The 9851-nt window shown below is 37.5% G+C and overlaps 1 pseudogene; it reads right to left on the bottom strand.

Moving 5' to 3' along the window:
- Nucleotides 1–626: 626 nt before the first annotated feature.
- LOC102128450 (keratin, type I cytoskeletal 18 pseudogene) lies at nucleotides 627–1458 on the bottom strand (annotated as a pseudogene).
- Between the last annotated feature and the right edge of the window lie 8393 nt (nucleotides 1459–9851).

Genomic DNA, 9851 nt, shown 5'->3' with positions numbered 1-9851 from the left:
CACAGTTATTGTCTACAGTGAGTATATGAGTTTCTCATTTCTGCATATCACTATCAAAGTGTAATTTGCTCACACTTTTACTTTTGCCAGTCTCATGGTTATAATGATATATTGAGTATATTTGCATATTTCTTCACATAATTCCCAGGAAGAAGAACTATATTTTGCCTTCTCTTTTTCTCTTCTGCTAAGTGTCTCAGCATATTAGTCCCATGTTTGTTATGTATTTTTTTAAGCTCTTAGTGATCTAATGAGTTTCTTTGTGCTACTTGCACAGGCTTTGGAAATACAGTCGGCCCTCTCCGTCAGTGATAGTTATCTTCTACATTCCCAGATTCAACCTACAGCAGATAGAATTTTTTTTTTCCTCTGAACTTTTTATTGGCCTCCTGCTCCCCAAAGGGTACCCTGCTTCTGGTTGCTTAATGTCTCGGAACTTTGATGCCGTTGGTCTCAGACACTACTTTACCATTCACTATCTGGCAGGTGGTTGTCTTTTGGATTGTTTGCATGGAGTTGCTGCTGTCCAGGGCATCACCAAGATTGAACTCCTCGCCATCTTCCAGTGGGCAGGGATAGATGGTGATCTCAGCCTCCAGCTTGGCCTTGATGTTCAGCAGGGCCTCTTACTCCTGGGCCTGGCGCTGTCCTTCCACCTGGGTCTGTGCCAGCTCTGACTCCCAGGTGCTGCAGGATCCCATTGAGCAGCTCCATCTGCAGGATGTAGCAGGCCTCCAGCTCCCTAAGGCTGTTCTCCAAGCTGGCCTTCAGATTTCTCATGGAGTCCAGGTCGATCTCCAAGGACTGGACTGTATGTCTCAGATCCATGAGCATCATCTTAGCAGCTCCAACCTCTATGGACTGCGTGGTGACCACTGTGGTGCTCTCCTCAATCTAGTGCTTGTCCAGCTCCTCTCGTTTCTCCCAAGCCAGCTCATCACATTGGGCCCCGATGTCTGCCATGATCTTGGCGAGGTCCTGAGATTTGGGGGCATCTACCTCCACAGTCAACCCAGAGCTGGCAATCCGGGCTTGTAAATGTTTTACTTCCCCTTCATGGTTCTTCTTCATGAAGATCACCGCCTCCCTGAGAGCCTTGATCTCTGTCTCCAGCTGGAGCTGAGTGACATTTGTGTCATCAGTGACCTTGCGGAGCCCATGTATGTCACTCTGCACAGACTGGTGCATGGCCAGCTCTGTCTCATACTTGGCTCTAAAGTCATCAGCAGGAAGACGGGCATTGTCGATCTGCAAAATGATGTGGGGAGTGTCCACGGTATTTGTGAAGATCTGAGCCCTCAGGTCTTCGATGGTCTTGACGTAATGGTTCCAGTCTCTGACTTGGGGTCCCTTCTTCTCCTGGTGCTCCTGTATTTTGCTCTCCAGCTTCCGGTTCGTGGTCTCCATGCTCCTCCCTCTGTCCAGATAGGAGGCCACGCAATCCTTCAGGCTTTGCATGGTCCCCTTCTCGTTCTGGATGCCTCCCACTCCTGCCAGACCCACGGCCATCTCCACTGCCAGGCCCCGGGGTCCCATGCCGCCCTGGAAGCTGGTGGAGCGGGATACGAAGATCTGGGAACCAGAGCCCCCAGGACCTGCGTAGATGCTGGCCCCACTGCTGACCGGCACCTTGCTGGGCGCCTAGACAGAGTTCAGGGACTAGTAGTTGGTGGAGAAGGTGGAGCGAGTGGTGAAACTCATGCTTCTCAGGGAGGAGAGCGAGAGTACAGGACTCAGGCTTTCCCGATGACCAGAAAATATTTTTTTAATGGATAGTTTCGTCTGTACTGAACACGCACAGGCTTCTTTTTTCTTTTTATCGTTCTACAAAAAATACAACTATTTTCATAACATTTACATCGTATTAAGTATCATAAATGATCTAGAGATGATTTAAAATATACGGGAGAATGTGTGTAAGTTTCATGCAAATATGATGTCATTTTATGTCAGGGACTTGAGCATCCATGAGTTTTGGTATCTGTGGGAGCCCTACAACCAATCCCTTAAGGATACCCAGGGACAAGTCCCTTATAGCGCCCCATCTATAGCTACATTTTCATCTGTTCTATTTGTTTCTGATGTACAGATTACTATGTGTAATTTTAAATAATATTAAACTTAAATGTTTTGTCTATGTAGATTTGCTGTTGGTGTGTTGCTTAAAAATTTATTTGATATCCTTAAATTAAGAATATAGTTTTTATACATTTTCATTCAAATAATTGAAAGTTTTTTCATATTTTATAATGAAATAATTATATTTGTATGTGTCTGCGTGTATTTGTGTGTGTATGTGTGTGTGTGTTGTAAAATCTAGTTTGTTTTATATTCTTTTTTGGGTAAGAAACTATACCGTGATTAACTATATAATTACCTTTCCACTTTATACATTTTGTGACTGTTTCTTCAGACTTACAAGTTTATTTATATAATATCTTCTTGATTGCTTGCTTAATCATTCTTGTGGCACAGCACAGTAATTCCTCTATTGTTTCTAATAAAATGGTATAAGTACTTTATATTGATATAGCTATGTTTTCTTTTTCAAATTGTTTTTTTTTTTTTTTTTTTTCCTGCTGTATGTTTTCCCACCCTGCTAGGGTATTTTGTTGTAATGGAGTTTCCTTGGTCTTTTCATTTTGTCATGTTGATAAGCAATGTCACTTTTCTGTCATTGTTTAAAGTTTTTTTACTGGATTGGCGATTACTTGTTGTCATATCAAATTTATGTTAATTTGATATGAAAAGTTAATTTGATATGTTATATTCCTTGTATGTGGCTACAATTTCTAAATCATAAGAGTCTGCCTCCAGTGGTCTTAGGTGAGAGATCGTGAAGTGTTTCTGGGTAGAGAGTAATTATAATTTATGTTCAGAGAATTACTACGTGCATTCCACTAAGAATGAAAGAATAGTTATTTAAAAGGAACTCTGCACTTCTTGGTGCTCCAAGTTCACACTCACTGCTTTGTGCTAGAAGGGAATAAAGCAACAGTCTGCACCTTGGTGGCAGAGGAATAGACAGAGATGAGACTGTCAGATTTTGATCATTTAATCTAAAAATGCCCCAGTGATTAGTCACTGCAATTGGCTGTTTCTGACCTGCATTAAAATTACTAAAATCCATAATTAGCTGCTAAGACCTATTATGAAATGAGCTCTAGTAGAAGAAGGATCATGTCTGTCTTGTTCGAAATTGTATCTCCATAACTGTGCACATTGTAAGAAGTAATCTTAGGGTGCACTTACTGGAGACACATCTTGAGAAGAATTTATGTGCAAGTAGGAAACCAGTAAGGTCGTGAAGAAAGCAGGACAGGCAAGGGGACAAAGCCCAGCATGGGGGTGATTTTAATAAAAGTTCCATGGAGTATAGCTTCAGCCTGACTTTGCAGGGGAAGTCTGGAATGTAAATTAAGATCCATTTTTTTTTTCATACTCAAGGAAATAAGCTTTTATACTGCTATAGTAATCAGTCATCTAGTGAAGGCCACACCTGGAAGATGTAAACTCCTAGGAAGCTCCAACAGTTTATGCATGGGGAAAAAGCAGCTTGAGGACAGGCCTCAGGAGAGTCACAGGTGCTCGTAATTAGAAGCAGAGCAGCAGTACAGGAGAGGTGAAGTGACCTGGGGTTGAGAATTTCATATATCTGCTTCAGGAATCCCTTGCACTTGTGACATCCCATTATACTTTACATTAAGTGTATTCCAACCAAACTTTGTTTTTTTTTTTTTTCAAGGTGGTGATTCATCATAATTCAGTGGAAAAATATAAAAGGAGAGGTTAATGAGATGCACAAAAGCCCTGCTGTTATAGTTGGTGCCAAGGCTATATTTATTTTTTCCTCCCTCTATCACCCATTTTAGATTTCCCTTGCCCTCAACCAGCACTTCTTGTCTAAGTGGCTTACTTTGTTGCATAATATACTGGTTTTCATAATTTTATTTAGGCCATGGTTGTTGTAATTTCCTATTTAGGGCTGAAATGGGCCATGGCATACTATGATTGGCCCTAATGCACAAACCAATTGGCCTCATTCATCTTCATGATGAACAAGGTTAATTACAATATGAGCAACATAGTTCCTCTTTCCTTGCTGCTTTTCTGACATGAGGATAACAAAATAACCTAACAGCAGAGGAGCTTAAATTTAGTGAAATGCCTACTGTAACTTGGGTGGAATCGTCCCTCACTGGAATGAAGATCTCTGGACTGATAGAACTTTGAGTTTCAAAAGCAGAAAGCACAAACATTGCGAGTGATGGTGAGTGGCCCACTGCAGTGTTCACTCACCCATGATTTCTGGATACATGTGTTTTTCCCTTTGAGCACAAAACATCATTTGTCTATAATACACACTTAATGCTAACAGTGCACCAATTCCACAGGATTTCTCTCCAAATTGACACTTTATATGAGGTATTATGGGGTTAGTTTCCTGGACTGCAAGATTAGCAGATTTTGGATAGTTCAGTATGTGGTATAACCAGTACTTTCCATTGTCACGTGCCAATTTTCACATCTTTTTGGCCACACAGTGAATCACTTGGTCAGAGACAATGTCATGTGCAATTGTATGTCAGTAAATCAGAGACTGTGGGCATTTCAATAGCCATGCTAGTAAAGACACTGTGAGCCAGAAAAACAAATCCACATTGCAATATGCTTGAGTCCCAGTAAAGACTATTTAAAATATGTTTTAGGTGGATGGTGTTTGACCTAATCAAATTGTCACATATGTTCCAGTTGATTATTTTGAGGGATAGTATTATAGCATGGCTCTACACTGTCTCTCCTCCCGACATATCTAGCACTCAGGAATGGCCATTGCTGCACACTGGGGGGATTTACCCTGACAGCATTCCTCTCAGGGCACAAATGTGTGAACGTTTAGTGTACCAGAAGTTGGTTTTCAGCTTGTACAAACACAATGAATTGATCCATACATGAACACATGAATACATGATGCATGAATCAGACTTGGTTTACTTTTTTCTCCTCTAACAGTTGATCATAAAGTATCTTCTATGAGGTTACAAGTGTCAGTTGAGGGGAAAGACAGTCTTGAGTAGGTGCAGCAGCATGTGCTTATGGTCCCAGCTATTTGGGAGGCTGAGGCAGGAGGATTCTTTGAGACTAGGAGTTTGAGGCTGTATTGTGCTGTGATGATTGCACCTGTGAATAGTCCCTGCACTCCGGCTTTGGCGACATAGTGAGACCATATCTCTAAAGCAAAAACAAAAACAAAAACAAAAAACAAACAAAAAAACAAAGACCACCTTATCTACCACAGATTCATCTAGCACCACAAGATCTGTGTAGTAGTTAAGTTATATTTGTAAGCATCTACATGACAGCCAGGACTTTCCAGAAAGCCATCTATTCCTTTTATTTCCACTCAAAAATGGAGTCCTTTTACATAATCTGTGAAGTGCATCAAGCTGTTAGTCTCAAGTGCAATAATGTATCTTGCATCCAAAACCAAAGAAGGGTGACAATCAATATTATTCTTTAGAAAGTGTGAAGTGTAGTAACTTGGCCTTGCCTTAGAAGGGCTGTCCAGTGGGTTAGTCCTGGTCTTATGTGAAGCAGAATTCAAAGCGAGATTAGAAGAGTAAGAGAATTGGTAAAGTGCGGTGGTGGCTCACGCTTGTAATTCCAGCACGTTGGGAGGCCGAGGTGGGCTGATCACCTGAGGTCGGGAGTTTGAGACCAGCCTGATCAACATGGAGAAACTCCGTCTCTACTAAAAATACAAATAATTAGCTGGATGTGGTGGCACATGCCTGTAACGCCAGCTACTCAGGAGGCTGAGGTCGGAGAATCATTTGAACCCGGAGGTGGAAGTTGCCGTGAGCCGAGATCACGGCATTGTACTCAAGCCTAGGCAACAAGAGCAGCAAGAGCAAAACTCTGTCTCAAAAAAAAAAAAAAAAAAAAAAAAAAAGAGCAAGAGAATTATTGAAGAAAATATGTTGATGAAAAAAAGATGGGGGAAGCGGGAGCTGGAGGAGGCTGGGGGCACTGCTAGATTGAAATGATGATCTGAAATGAAAAACGAGATGGAAATAAGAAAAAGAAAGAATCTGGCCACACACAAACTAGTACTGAGTGCTAGCTCATTAACTGGATGCATAATACTCCAATATCATACAGGGTCAAAAACACTAACTGGCATTACAACACCTAGTCTGCATTGGGTATTTAGAGGGAGCGACTATGCAACTCTTTCAGAGAGAAATAACAGCAATGGCAACTTCTTTCATTAAAAGTAAAGTTATAAATTGTCTTATCTAATGAAAAAATCTAGTGTTAATAAGAAAGTCAGTACTGTTAATAAATAAATGATCACCACATAATTTCTATTCAGATTACTAAGCTAAAGACAATTTTAAAATACATTCGATTGGGGTGCCCAAAAATATAAATAAGGGATGACTAAGACAGAAAATGGCTTCATGAAATAAAAACAAGTAAATGTAAAATAAGAATAAATATCTATGAAAAACGTATTGACTACATTGGAATATACATACATTTATGTATATCTACATCATTGCTTATATCTATACTTAAATCACCATTGATAGCCATATATTTTTAAAATTAAAAGCTATACCATCCCATTACAAAAGGAGTACAGTGAATAAAACACACACAGGCAACTAAAATAGACCTAAACTCAAATCTGGAAACATTGATATATCTCAAAGGACATACAGACAATATAAAATATAGCTTGAGATACTCTGATGTAATTATCCCCATTTGGCAATGAAAAGAAAAAATATCAAAGTAGAGAGAAACTTTAAGTAACTTGCTCTCAGCCATGGAGCTAATAAATAATCAAGCCAGAATGTGAACATAGTGTCTCAATCCAGAGTCATCTTCTTAAATATGACTCTCCATTACATTTAATGTTGCTTATTATTCTAAAACTCTCAAAACAAAATACTCATTGCACATTTGAGTAAAAATAAAAGTTGAGAATAGTGAGTTGCAAGAAACAGTATGATACCACAAATTGTAAAAATTGATCTGTTTTAGTATAATAATTAACTATAAAAGTCACTATAAAAATGCTGAAATATGTAGTATGAAATAAGCAAAGAAAGTAAAGAAGTTATGGAAAACTTGCATGAAACTGAAATCAGAAAGGGAGAAATAAATATTTTAAATACTTATAAACAGAAAATATAAATATGTTGATAGAAGTGCCTTCCCTACCTACTTCCTAATATTAAATATTCATATTGTTATTTTAAGTTGTCTAATTATTTATTTTGATTTTATACAAAAGAGTAAAAACTTTTTCATTTGCTTTAACAAATTCACATGATTAATATTCATTAATGAATAAGAAACATGAAATATTCCACTAGCATTCCTTTCCTTCTCTACCTTCTAATTGTTATTTCTCAAGTTGCTATATTCACACTAACAGGATTTGTAACATTTATATTTTTAGTTAATTGTTTAGGCATAATTTTAAATGTGAGGCCCACATTTGATGCTTTAACTAAAGTTGCTTTGTTCATTCTCTTAGGTGGCTGGATTTTACCATTACGTATTTTTTTTTCTTTTTAGAAATAATTTAGTTGCTATGTAAAATTATGTGCTTACATTTATAAATTTTGGTAGATATTGCTGTTTTATCTGCATGTGGTAAGGAGAAAATGGAAGAATTTTATGTCCCCCACTATTGACAAAGAAACAACCACATTTATTTTATTTGCTAACCCCATCTCCCATCTAATTAACTACAAATTATTTCTAGAGTACCTATCAGAAATATTGAATAAAAAAGGTAAGACATGGAAGAGTACATATTGCATGATTTCATCTATATAAACAAACACAGTCAAAATAAGTTCATAGATACACATAAGGATAGCATTTACCCTTGCACAGGTAATGACTCAAAAAGGGTAGAAGGGAGGATTAGGGATTTCTGGGAATGTTTGATGTTTTCATCTGAATGTTGGTTACATGACTGATTACACAGAAGTGATTTGGTCAAAATACATTGAGCTTTTAAATTATAACTTCAGCACCTTTCTGAATGAATATTATACTTTGATAAAAAGTTTATGTTTTACAAAGACATATGAACATTTTACTTCTTTCTAAGCAGTATATGCTAAGCATATTATATCCCAAAGCACATTCAGTGCTCACAAAATCATCATGTTATTTGCAATTATTCTTCTCATTTTATACATAAATACACACATACACTGAGAATTTTAGTGGTAGAGTGACTGGTACAATTGACCAGGCAGGAGGAAGTTCATCTGAAGATTTGAGCCTGGACTCTGCTGTCAGCCTGAGCTTGCTGCTGACTAGCAGCTGTGCTTTACTTCAGGCCATTTCCATGCCAAGAGAAGGCAACGCCCTTGCTAGAGTTCATCTGTTGCTAGAGTTCATCCAAAGTCTTGGCATTTGTACCTTCCTCAACTTTAACATAATTCCTTTATGTGGTGCAAAACCTCTAATGAAATTTACTTTTGGTCTGGGGGTGGTGGGGACACTAACTACCCAAGAAAAGTTTTACCTGCAATCTCAATCATCAGTTTGCTTGTACATTTCCCATCTCTCGTAAGTCATCTTTTTGTGAAGTATGACGTTGTAAAAAATTAGGCTTTGTAAGAAATGTAAATCCAAAGAGTTAAATTATTTGCTTCTAACACAAATTATCATTCAAGGATTAAGAAAAAGTTCTGATTTTTTAAAAATCAACTTTTGCAGGCAGAAAACATGAGCTTGTCTCAATAGGGTATTTCATGAGGGACAGTTTCTTAATGCAGATGAGACAATCTGTCTTTGCTAAAGAATGTTCTCTTTGGGGAAAAAATAGGTTCCATTTCAACACTCCACAAGTGATAAGTGAAGCATTTCAAAAATAGAAGCTCCTAGATGTGTTGATGAGACAATATGTCAGTGCTAAGAGAAAAAAAAAAAAAAAAAACCTGCTTGAAAAGGCTAAACTTCACCCTGTCTCCACATGCCAGTTATTTAAATTTCTACAGCTGTGTAGCACAAACAAACCTTATGATTTAGAAGCTGGAAGAAGAGGTGATCATTTTCATCCAGTAATTAATGTTTAATGAAAAGTAGGTATTTCTACAAAATAAACATTGCATTAAAATTTCCCTTTTAACACAATAGGATCATACTTAATAAAAATACTTAATTTCAGAATTTAAAAAGAAAAATAATGTAAGAAATCAGCCCTACACAGATGAACAAAACATAAGTCACCTGCTGATCTTCACTGTGTTGAGATTATAAAGATATTAAACTTGAAATCAGGAAACCTAAATGTAATTATTATTGTATTTCTGTTTTCCCTATGTGATATAAGACAGAATTCTTAATTGTCTGGTTGTCGGTATTTCAATTTAGGAAGATTAGGAAGTTGGAGTAAATTCTCTTCAAGGTTTCTGTAGCTCTGAAAATTTCTGATTCCATGATATGCAAAAACATCCCACCACAACTTCATTTTTGTTTAAGAAAATTTACCTATCAGAAACTTTTTGTGCATGCCATTCCCATTGAATTCAATATCTTTCTTACACTCTTGATTTAATTAATGCCTATTTATTTCTCTGGGACATAAAAGCCACATCTATAAGAAAATGTTCTCCCCAGATTAATGGCTATGTCAAGTCTCTTAATATTGGTTCCCGGTTTTACACTTACTCACTCATGTCACACTATATAAAAAATTATTTAAAAAAAAAAAAAAAAGGTTCAAGTGAAAATAGATAAAGAGAACAGTCTGTCAAATGACCCCATGTTTAGCAAATAATATTAATGAAGGACCTAGGGTTTCTAATAAAATC

This window comes from Macaca fascicularis, chromosome 5 (assembly GCF_037993035.2).
Source record: "Macaca fascicularis isolate 582-1 chromosome 5, T2T-MFA8v1.1".
NCBI classification, from domain to species: Eukaryota; Metazoa; Chordata; class Mammalia; order Primates; family Cercopithecidae; genus Macaca; species Macaca fascicularis.
The sequence above is the reverse complement of the archived record's forward strand: the minus strand, read 5'-3'. Positions and strand labels throughout refer to the sequence as shown.